Source organism: Nelumbo lutea, chromosome 2, assembly GCF_056320005.1.
Source record: "Nelumbo lutea isolate HS-2025 chromosome 2, American lotus-T2T, whole genome shotgun sequence".
NCBI classification, from domain to species: domain Eukaryota; kingdom Viridiplantae; phylum Streptophyta; class Magnoliopsida; order Proteales; family Nelumbonaceae; genus Nelumbo; species Nelumbo lutea.
In genome coordinates, this window is record NC_142685.1 from 18558918 (window position 1) to 18571742 (window position 12825).

Here is a 12825-nt window from a genome sequence, read left to right on the forward strand (position 1 = left end):
TTAGTATCACCCACAATAATAATGGACCCGTTAAGAAAATTAAGAGCAACATTGTGGGCTTCCCACACAGCCCAAGCCCCTGCCACATTGACAGTAGAAAAGCTAATTTATAAGCCTTGAAGTCCAATATTCGGCCCATATGGTCTCTAGTTATACAAGCTATCGAACAATTCCCATTAATACAACAGGCATCAAAGTTGACTTTAATGACCTCTAATCCAATACTTGACCAACTAATAGGAATAATTTCTATTCCCCTCTAATCAATCACATCCCTTTCCTTACTAACTTGGATCTCATCCCGGGAATTTTGCACTCTCTCAATAATAATGGGAGGAGCCACATTTCTTTTGTTACAATTTTTCCAAAGTTGTCAGAGAAACAACATAAATTTTTCCTTTCTATAAGGGCAACTAATCGATCCCCCACCTTCATTACTAGAAGCGAGGTTCCACCAATCGTTGATAGAACCATTTAGATCGCTAGGAACCTTCACTGAGTCTCTAGCACCCGACCAAACTTGTTTGGTAACTAAATAGTTTATAAAGATATGGTCCATGTCTTCTTCATCCCAACAAATCTCATAGGATCCATCAATATCCGTCCCTCTTGTGATTAGCATTTTCTTAGTGGAGAATTTGTTACTAATCAAAAGCAGGTAAAGGAAATACTTGTATTTTGGAGGGGTTTTCATGCCCCATATTTTATTTGTTCCATTCATAGATCTCATGTCATGTCCATGCATTTAACATGCCTCATTATATACAGATTTGATGGAGAATTTCCCACTCGTATTAAGTCTCCAAATTTGTTTTATCTTCCACATCGCCCGAAGGGATAAAGATGGGCTTAATCTTGTTCCACATTGAAGAGGGAACAAGGTTTCTAATTTTTTTGCGCATCCCAAGTGAGTCGATCTTTATCAATCACCTCACTCACTTTTATATCAATATTTGAGATTAAGTTTTCATCAATTGAACTGATAAGGGGCTTCCCATCCACCCAATTATCCAGCCAAAACCTAGTAGAATTGCCATTACCGATAACAACTTCAGTTCCTCTCTTAATTAACTCCCTAAAGGAAAGAATGACTTTCCAAGCCTAAGAGAATCCTTTCTAACTGGCCATATCCAAGAAATTCTTATTCCCTAACTATTTTTGACTCACCACTTGAACCCAAAGATTATCCTTTTCATTTAGAATTCTCCAACCCAGTTTGGCCAAATTTGCTTGATTAGATCACTACCAGTTTTTAATACCTAAACGTCCCCAATGCTTAGTGGTACAAACTCTGCCCCAATTGACAAAGTGAAGAGGCTTTTTGTCATTCTTCTTAGCCCTTAGAAAATTCCTTTGCTTTCTCTCCATTTCGTTCAGGGTATTCTTAGGGATTTTAAAATACCTCATGATGTATCGAGGAATCATACTAATAGACGGCTTAAGGAGAGTGACTTTTAATGCTATGGACAAAGTATTTCTTTTTTAACCGAAAAGTTTCCTCTCAATTTTCTCATTTAGGAAATTAAACGTTTTCTTGCAAATTTTAGCAACAAAAACAGGGGCCCCTAAGTACAGCTCACCCCTCGTACTCAAAGGAATCTTCAAAATTTTGGAGAAAATCATCTGAAGTCTAGGATGAATATTTTTTTAGACACAATGACAATTGATTTGGAAAATCCTCTTTGGTCGTTCTAACAGCCTTCCTCTTTGGTGCTTGTTGATCAGATAAGAAAATAACTAACCAATTACCAGTGACACTCTATCAACCTTCCTCTTTGGTGTGACGGTGCATTTAGTCTCTGATCTTCCGGTTGCCGGCCATCCGCTGTTCTACATTTTTCGAACTCTGTCCTCTGCAGGCCTGTGGCCGAGCAATTCTGCTATTCCATCACCGGCGGCATTGCCGGAAATACACCACCAAGTGTTGTCACTGCTGTGGAAACCAGCGCATCTGACATCTCCCTCTTTCGCTGCCTCTCTCATTCTCGCACTCAACCCTTCAAACTTAAAAACAAGAGGCAGAGCATCGTTCTCTGCAACCAATGGTTGACAAACGGATCGAATCAAATATCCGTTAAGATTAATGAATCGAATTCAACTCAGGTTTTGTAAAATCCACTGGATTATTAACGGATTAGAATCAGTAATAAATAATTATCAAATCGATTTGGTCACACCTCTTACCAAATTCGATTGGATCCGTTTGCAGACCTACAGAATTTTCTGTCCCAAATCAATAACAATCTTCACAACATTAAAAAAAAAATCACTTATAATTTTGAAATGGGTAAACAGGCTGATGTGGCAGATTGCTATTGATTTCTGTACCAAGTGAACAGACGATGTAATCTCGATTGTGAAGGCCTTAATCAAGGCCTCGCATCGTCTGTCTCCACCAAAATGACAATTGAACACGCCACCCTCTCCCCTTACATTTGAAACGGACGGAGTCTGGGCGTAACGACAGTCTGGATTCTTATTAAATCCAATTGAACCGCCCGCTCCCACATAGACAATAGACCTAACGAGATCCATTTCTTTCTCTTTTCTCATTCACCCTCTCCTCTTCTCCTCCCTCTTCACCGCCCCCACTCAGCTCGAATCTCCACGACTTCACCGCTCATACAACCTGTCTTCTGTTTCGCGAATAGAAATAAGTGATAATGTATTGGGTTTTGTATTTTTGGAGATTGCTTCTTCACCGGTATTCTGCTTGGCAATCACCCAATCTGAACTACTCTGGCATTCCGATGGATCACAGCCAACAAAATACTTTCCATCTTTCATAAACCCTTACTATTGTTTCTGCAAATGGAGTTTGCAAGGATTTGAAATTTCTGGGTTACCTCACTTGAAGACAGCCCAAGCAAATGAACGGAACGGGTGGTTTTATTGCTTACCGTGCCATCGCTAGACCTTTGTTCCAAGCCCGAACTATATTTCTAAAGAGAAACATTCTATTGATCTTAATGGAGGCAGTAGCGATGGAGACAGCCCGAACTATATTTCTGGATTTGTTAAGAAGGTATTCCTTGTTTTTGATCTGTCTGGTAATAATACAAACTTGATTTTTGGTTGTGGTTGGTCATTCTCTGCACTATCCATCGAGTACTAGGACTCCCAAACCAGAGTTTTCTTGCCGTCGTTCATTACCCTCATCGGAATCTTGTCGTCGTCTACACTTTTCAGGTTTATAGTTAAAAAGCTATTACTGTGAATGTGAGTACGTTGAAATTGAACAGGCTAGGCTCGGTTAGATTATAAAACTCGTTTTTACATAGAAAATAATCCAAGGAAATAGAAAGGGAAAATTATCTTATTAAAATTCTTTCATAAGAGAACAATCGATATTTGGAAACGATTTTGTAGCATGTTCGGTTGAACCAGAGAGGACAGAGGAGAAGTGAGATACGGCGGAGGAGAGAAATGAAAATAAAAAGACGGGAAATTTTGAATCCAAAACCGTTAGCCGATATTAAATATCACTTTCAAAAAGTGTCAAATTGATCCAAAACCGTTAACCAACGTTAAATATCTTATAAAAAACAAAAAAACTTTTCATTTATCATCTAATTTTCTTCAGTTTCGGATCTCTAACCACCCCTCTATTTCAGTGACCCTGTAGTTGCAATTATTGGGTCTCGCATTTGAGGCAGAGACTTAGATATAAATTTCTTTATGAAGGTAAAAAAACGACAAAAGCAAAACATGCAAATATATGGCTGCTCTGGTTCGCTTCAACAAAGACGTGTCGGTGGGTCAAGTGTTGATGGGTCCAACTGTACGTGCACTGGTGTTCATGGGCTCGGATTTATCAATTCACATTATCACATCGTATATTCTCTCATCAAGTCAATTCAAGAAGTGCCTTACTGTTATTATGATTTAGTGTTAACGTAGAAGATAATGAACAATGTTTTGTTTTCATAGGTAGTTTTGACATTTTGAAAAATTATAAGTTGCACATGTCATCCCGTGATAAGATAATTGATGGATTGGACTAATTAACACTTTTTGAAAGTTTGGGTATTGTAGTGGCACTTGTTTTTATTATCGTAAGTTTCACTAGGGGTGCTCATGGTTCGGTGGCCTAAATTCCAAATCGAATTGATAGTATCGGTTTTTAGAAAACTAGTAACTGAAATCGATTGATCAACTGATTTGGTTACTTTATAAAATATATTGTAATAAATCTATAAATATATAATAAAAAATTATAAATACATATAAGATGTTATATTATAAATAATAAAAAGTATATAATATATATAAATCAATTGGTTCAGTTAACCATCGATTTTTTTATATTGGTTAACCAAAACCGAACCAACCAGTTTAGCTAATTGGAATATTTGGTTTGGTCTCATCAATTTGATTTATTTTTTCGATTTTTCTTGCTCACCCCTAACTTTCACAACCAAATCAAAACCATCTGAAAACAAATTAATTTTTAAATAAAATGTACACACATACACACAAAAAGCTCTTGATTATATATATATATACACTAGTAGGGACCTATGTGATGTATGGGTTTTATTAAATAAAAGATAAATAATACAAATGGTCATTTACCAAAATACCCTTATAGTTTCATGGATTTACTAAAATCTACCCTATAGTTAGCATTTAACCACTTATAATTTGCAACGGATTTAATCAATCTTCCATTAAATAATAGTGGAAAATGACAATGTTGACCCTACTGTTCATTTAAAAAAATTTAATCAAAAGAAAATAGAAATAAAAATACCATTTTTGCCCTTAATAAGACACGGATAACCATTCCTTAATAAAAGGTCCATGGGCCTAATGGCAAAACAAACTCCTTAATAAAAGGTTCATTAAGTAATAGGTTGTCAAATATATGGGATGTTTTAGTAAAACAAAAACTATAAGGTAGGTTTAAATAAATATATAAAACAATTAGGTGTCTTCTAGTAAATGACCCTAATAGAAACACATAAGAGTAAACAATTGTTTTATATTTTCAACTTTTTTAAATAATTAATAATTATTCATATTTTATATAATACTTTTAATAATTTTTATAATACAAAAATAACAATAATTAATTTCAGTTAGATTTATTCATCAAACTTATGAAACCGACCAACCTGATCAACTCGACCCAAGTTGGTCGGTTTTCTAGTATTTTATGTTAGCTTTGGTTCAAAGAATTCCCAATTCCACCAATTTGGATCAGTTTCACTTTGTCCATTTGAAAACTGACCAAAATTGAACGACCTAACAATGGATATATACTAATATTTTATATTTTAAATATGAAAAAGTGAAAATTTTCCCATATTTCTTAGTCTAAAATGTTGTATTTTATAAATCTAATTTTTAAATAATTGCACTTTAATTTTTAAAATTTAATTTAATTTTTAAGTTTAAATCTTTTGAACCGACTGAATTTTTGTGAAAACCCACCCAACCTAATACAACTTGAGTGGGTTAGTTTTCACAAAAAAAGTCAGTCGATTTTAGCTAACCAACTCCCCAACTTGACTAGGTCAATTTGGTTGGCCAAATAGCCTACGGCCAGATCGAACCAACTCATGAACACTCATAATTTTAGCTAAATTAATAGTCTTATGTTCAATAAATAGCAATAGTTTAATCTCCAATAATTATTAAAAATTTATAACAAAAATACACAATTATTGAAAATATATTGATAATAAAAAATATAATAATTACAAAAATGCTATAAGTACTAAAAATATATTAACTTACTCAATAAATAGTATAATCTCAAATAATAGTTTAATCTCTAATAAATATTAAGTAATGAATAAGTTATAGCAAAAATACAATAAGTATAATAAATTAAATTTAAAAAATTCAACAATAGTAGTTTAATCTCCAATAATTACTGAAAGTTTTCTGTTAAATAATAAAACAAAATAAATTTATACATAATCATTAAAAATACATTTATCATAAAAACAACAAATAATTACGGAAATACAATAAATATTAGTTTTAGTATATATAATTATATAATAAATACAGATTAAGAGTTTAAAATTATTATTAATAAATAATAATATTTTTGAAATTTATTTTATTGAATTATTAATTGATATAAGTGAAATTATTTATTTAAAATATTATGTAAAATTTTTAAATTATTATTAATTTCAATTAATTGTTATAATTATTTTTCTACTTTTAAGAATTTTTTTTTAAATTTATTACATAACGTATTTATTTTAACTACTTAAAATCTAGTTATGTTAAATATTTTTTTATTTAAAATATTTAGTAACTTAAATACTTAAATAATATGTAAAATATTTAAATTTTAAAATATTAATTATTTATTGAATTTAATTATCCATAAAATCCTAATTTATTCTATTATTACATAATTTCATTGTTAGTTTTGTAATATATTAAATTATTATTAATTTCAATATTATTTTATAATTATTTTATACTTTAAAGAAACATTTTTTATTTATTACATATTTTCATTATTTTAACTATTTAAAATGTAGTTATGATAAATATTTAAATAATCTATAAAATATTTAAATTTTTTTCTAGTTGAATTTTATTTATATAAAACTATTACATATTATTAAATATTTTAAAAACATTTAAATTGATAGTCTATAAAAACATAATTTAAATTGTTAGTACATAATTTTGTGATATATTTTGTTAAAATATAAAATTATTTTTTGTGTTTTTAATAAATATTTTAAAGTTATTATATAATTTTGTTATAATATTTAAATAATTCTTAAATTTTTTAATCCAAAATTTATTTAGATAAATATAGATAAAAAGTAGGGGAGAGGAGAAATAGGAATTAGAGATAATTTAGGAGAGAAACTCTCTACTAAATTGGAGATAATTTTGGAGATAAATAAGAATTAGAGATAATTTTGGAGAAAGTGATTGAAGTAGTTTAGGAGAAATTTTAGGAGAATGGATTATTTAGGTTCTAGGGAAATACATCACATTGATTGTTTTAAAAATGACATGGAATAAAAAAATAAAATATTCAAAAAAAGTAGAAAATTTCTTCACTGCCTTGTTTTAATATATATAGTAGTGGGCACTCATGCGATGCATGAGATTTATCAAGCGAAAGCTAAATAATAGAAATGTCATTTACTAAAATATCATTTATAGTTTAGTGGATTTACTAAAATCTACCCTATAGTTAGCATCTTACTAAAACACCACTTATAATTTGCAAAGAATTTAATCAATTTTCCATTAGATGGTAGTGGAAAACGACAGTGCTTACCCTAATGTTAATTTAAATAAATTTAATCAAAATAAATTAAAAATAAAAATACCATTTTTGCCCTTAATAAGACACGGGCAACCACTCTGTTGGTTATATTTGGTCAATTTTGTTTTCTATACAAAAAAAATGTGTTAAAGGTATTTTTTGAATAAAAAATCATGGGCCTAATGGCAAAAAAACACTCCTTAATGAAAGGTTGATTAAGTAAATAAGTTGTAAAACATATGGGATGTTTTAGTAAAATGAAAACCATAAGGTAGGTTTAAGTAAATATGTAAAACTATAAGGTGTGTAAAAATGGCAACAGGGCATGGATCATATTCCCTATCCCCAACTCTGATAAGACACGGACAACCACTATGTTGGTTATATTTGGTCAATTTTGTTTTTTATACAAAAGAAAGTGTTAAAGGTATTCTTGGAATAATAAATCATGGGCCTAATGGCAAAACAAACACTCCTTAATGAAATGTTGATGAAGTAAATAAGTTGTAAAATATATGGGATGTTTTAGTCAAATGAAAACTATAAGGTAGGTTTAAGTAAATATGTTAAACTATAAGGTGTGTAGGAATGGCAACAATGCATGGATCATATTCCCTATCCCCAACTCTGATTCTAAATTAACCCCCATTCCTAATCCCTGACGGGGATGGGTTGCCCGTGGGGACCTAAATCCCCAAAATATTTTTAGATAATAGTATTTTTTATACAAATTTATTTAAAATAAATAAAAATTTTAAATTATAAATAATGTTTTGGTATATATAATATAAATAATATAAGTATGTTTAATATAAATAACATATACATATAGATAGATAGATAGATAGATAGATAGATATCGGGGTCAGGGCGGGGTGGGGACCTCAATCCCCATCCCCAACCTCGACCCCGACCGAGGTTTCCTCTTAATCCCTGTCCTTGCCCCTGCCCCACCAAAACAATCCCCATCCCCAGCCTCATCGAGTCGAGGAAGTTAGGTCCCCATCGAGGATGGGGAAAATTGCCATCCCTAAACGTGCTTTCTAGTAAATGACCCTAATAGAAACACATAAGAGTATACAATTGTTTTATATTTTCAACTTTTTAAATAATTAATAATTATTCGTATTTTATATACTACTTTTAAAAAAATTATAATAGAAAAATAACAATAATTAATTTCAGTTAGGTTTATTTATCAAACTAATGAAACCGACCAACCCGATTAACTCGACTTGAGTTGGTCGGTTTTCTAGTATTTTAGGTTGGCTTTGGTTCAAAAACTTTTCAATTCGACCAAGTTTGATCAGTTGGCCATTTGTAAATTGACCAAAATTGAATGACCTAACCATGGATATATATATATTAATATTTTATATTTTAAATATAATTTTTAACATGGAAAAGTGGGAAATTTCCCATATTTCTTAGTCTAACATGTTTTATATCATAAATCTAATTTTTTAATTTATTTTTTAATAATTACACTATAATTGTTAAAATTAAATTAAATTAAATTTTTAAGTTTAATCTTTTGAACCAACTGACCAAAGCAAAAAAATCGACCCAAATCGATACAACTTGAGTGGGTTAGTTTTCACAAAAGGTTAGTTGGTTTTAACTGACGAACTCTCTAACCTGACCATGTCAATTTGGTTGGCCTAATAGCCTACGACCGAACCGAACCAACTCATGAACACTCATAATTTCAACTAAATTAATAATCTTATCTCTCATAAATAAAAATAGTTTAATCTCCAATAATTATTGAAAATTTATAGCAAAAATAAACAATTATTGAAAATATAATAATAAAAATTATAATAATTACAATAAATACAATAAATACTAAAAGTATATTAACTTAGTCAATAAATACTATAATCTCAATAATAATTTAATCTCTAATAAATATTAATCAATAACTTATAACATAACTTCAATAAATACAATAAGTACAATCAATTAAATTTCAAAATTTAAATAATAGTAATTTAATCTACAATAATTATTAAAAGTTTTCTGTTAAATAACAAAACAAAAAAAATATACATAATCATTGAAAATACATTTATCACAAAAAACAAGAAATAGTAATTTTAGTATATATAATTATATAATAAATAAATATTAAGATTTTAATATTATTATTAATAAATATAAATTTATTTGAAAGTTATTTTCTCGAATTATTACTTGATATAAGTGAAATTAATTATTTACAATATTATGTAAAAATATTAAATTATTATTAATTTCAATATTATGTTATAATTATTTTTCTCTTTTTATACTTTTTTTTTAATTTTTACATAATTTATTTATTTTAACTATTTAAAATCTAGTTATATTAAACATTTTGTTTTTTAAATACTTAAGTAACATGTTAAATATTTAAATTTGAAATTATTAATTATTTATTGAATTTAAGTATCCCTAAAATCATAATGTATACTATTATTACATAATTTCATTATTAATTTTGTATTATATTGAGTTATTATTAATTTCAATATTATGTTATAATTATTTTTCTACTTCAAAGAAATTTTTTAAATTTATTACATAATTTTGTTATTTTAACTATTTAAAATCCAGTTATGCTAAATATTTAGTTATTTAAATAATCACTAAAATATTTAATTTTTTTGTTATTTGAAATTTATTTATTTAAAGCTATTATATATGATTAAATATTGGAAAAGCATGTAAGTTGATAATCTGGAAAAAAACATAATTTAAATTGTTAGTTCATAAATTCGTGATATATTTTGTAAAATTATAAAATTATTGTTTGTGTTTTTAATAAATATTTTAAAGTTATTATATAATTTTGTTAGAACATTTAAATAATTCTTAAATTTTTAATTCCAAACTTTCTTTAGATAGATATAGATAAAAAGTGGGGGAGAGGATAAGTAGGAATTGGAGACAATTTTGGAGATAAATAGAAATGAGAGATAATTTAGAAGATAAATAGGATTTAGAGATAATTTTGGAGAAAGCGGGGGATAGTGGGAGATGTAATTTAGTAAAAATTTTAAGATAACAGATTATTTTGGTTATTGAGAATGTGCATAGAATAAAAAAATAAAAAATTCAAAAAAAAAGAAAATTTCTTGACAATTTTATTAATATACATATATATATATATATATATATATATATATATACAAAAACACACTTTCACACACAAATAATGGCTTCTAAAACAATAAATGGTGTTGTGCTGGGTCGACAGTCGGCAAACTCGGCACCACACGATTTTTGTCATGCCACTGGCACTATAGTAGGTCGTGCTCGTAGATCGGCACAGCATGAGGGCTGGCATGAAATTTTTTTATAAAGGGAAAAAATTATGTGTGTTTGGGATCAATCTATTTCAATTTAACCAAATTCCCATTCTGTCCTCGCAAGACCATGGTCATGCCATTTTTACAGCCACTTGTAATTGTGCATTGAAAATATCTCTCCATACGGTATTCTTAAATCTAAATATAATGTTGCACCAATCACAAATTAACCCACAGATTGGATTAATTTGATGTTGGAATTTGGAAATCCATATTGGTTTTAATATTTAGGAAAATGTTCACTTTAGTATCCTGAACTTTGGGGGTAGTGTCAAGTTCGTATCCAAACTTTCAAACGTCACTGCAGTACCTAAATTTTCAAAAAGTGTCAATCCTGTCATTAACCGATCATCAGCTATCTGTTGAAAATGTTAGAACTACCCTTCAAAAGAAGACATTGTTCATTGTCTTTTACCTTGAGACTGAACGGTTGAAGTGTTTGAGATTCTAGACTAATGGAGTCATTGTCTTCAACCTTTAGATCTAAAACACATTCATGTCCAGTTATTTCTTTGCTTTCGATTATTGTTTCCCTCTGTCATATTTAATGTTTTGTTCTCTCTTTTTCTTTGAAGATAACCGGTTCAGTCTCAAAGTAGAAGGCGAGGAACAGTATTTTCTTTTGAGGGGTATTTTTAACATTTTCAACAGATACTAACTTAACACTACAATAACAAGTTTAAAAGTTTGGATACTAACTTAACACTATCCCCAAAGTTTAGGGTACTAAAATGAAAATTTCCCATAAAATCAATTCACATTGGGAAACTCCCTCTAATGGCTGTGGCGAGCTAATAAGCCTAACATGAGTGTTTTGTAATCTGAACGATAATTTCATTTGAACAAAAATAAATCCAAATCGTTTATTTAATTATACCATCCTGAACGGGAAAATGATTGAGATTGCATCTCAAGACTTAGGGAATCCGTTGACTCTACCACCATATACCTTCTCAAGTTGCAAATTCCACAAGAAAATCCTTGTACTAAATGGAGTTCACATCCGCGACCAAGGTAGCAGCAGCACTCTTTTGCAGCCCATCAATGAAGCATACGCATATCAATGATGAAAGGTGATGATTTTCAGCCCGGCCCAGGCCCAAATTATTCAAGCCAGGTCCAGTCCTTAAAATGTTATTTATAATATATGATATATAATAATTTTATATTATATATTTTATGTGTATATTATATATTATATAATATAAAATATTTTATATTTTATAAATTTAATTTGTGAATTAGGTCCAAAGCCAGGCTCGGCCCACGATCACCCTAATTAAAAGCACATGTTATGTCTTGAGTTTATTTCCCTCACTGCCCTGTGTATGTTTCATTAGGTGATCGTGGAAGTGCTGCGACCATTGTCACCAAAGATTTTGCTGTTTAAAAGTGGATAACCATTTCCTATAGTCTATTATTTTTTGGTAAAAGCCCAATTTGTTCAAATAAATAAAAAATCTTGAATAGTACACATCTCTCCCTCAAATTAAAGAGTCTAAATGTAACGATTATTGGAGAAAGTGAAAGATGAACCAAAAACATCAGCAATAAAAATTCTAGCATATTGACATGAATGATCGAGACAGCAACAAAGCAATGTAGAAGATTGCTTCCTTTGTTATTTGCCTATGCAATTGCCAAGATGGAAGAGTAGAGTGAGTCAATTCTATTTCTATGCAGCAAATTAGAGCTAGTATTTTCAAGCATAACAATTATTAGAACAAGTGATTTGTTACAAATTGAAGGAATTAGATTAGCTAGAGGCAGTTTGTAAAAGGCTTACGTGGAAGTAATTAGGGGTGTCAATTAACCGGTTTTGGATTGGATCCAATCCGTTCTAAATCTTATCAAATCTGATTTGAACGGTCCACTATAATTATTGGATTTGGTCAATCCAAAATAAATTGCTCCATATTCTTATTGATCTGATTTGGACTTGAACCAAATTTTCAATAAACCGATCATGAGGCCAGGCCCTTGTCCAACTTGGAACTGATCAAAATTGAAGTCGGCATAAAACCACTTTTATGAAAGCACTTTGCAAAAACACTTTTATAAAAGTAATTCTATGAAAACACTTTTACAAAAGTAATTTTGTATAAGTACTTTTATGAAAGCACTTTATAAAAATACTTTTACGAAAGCACTTTTATGAAAGTATTTTTATAAAAGAACTTTTATGAAAGAACTTTTACGAATGTACTTTTATAA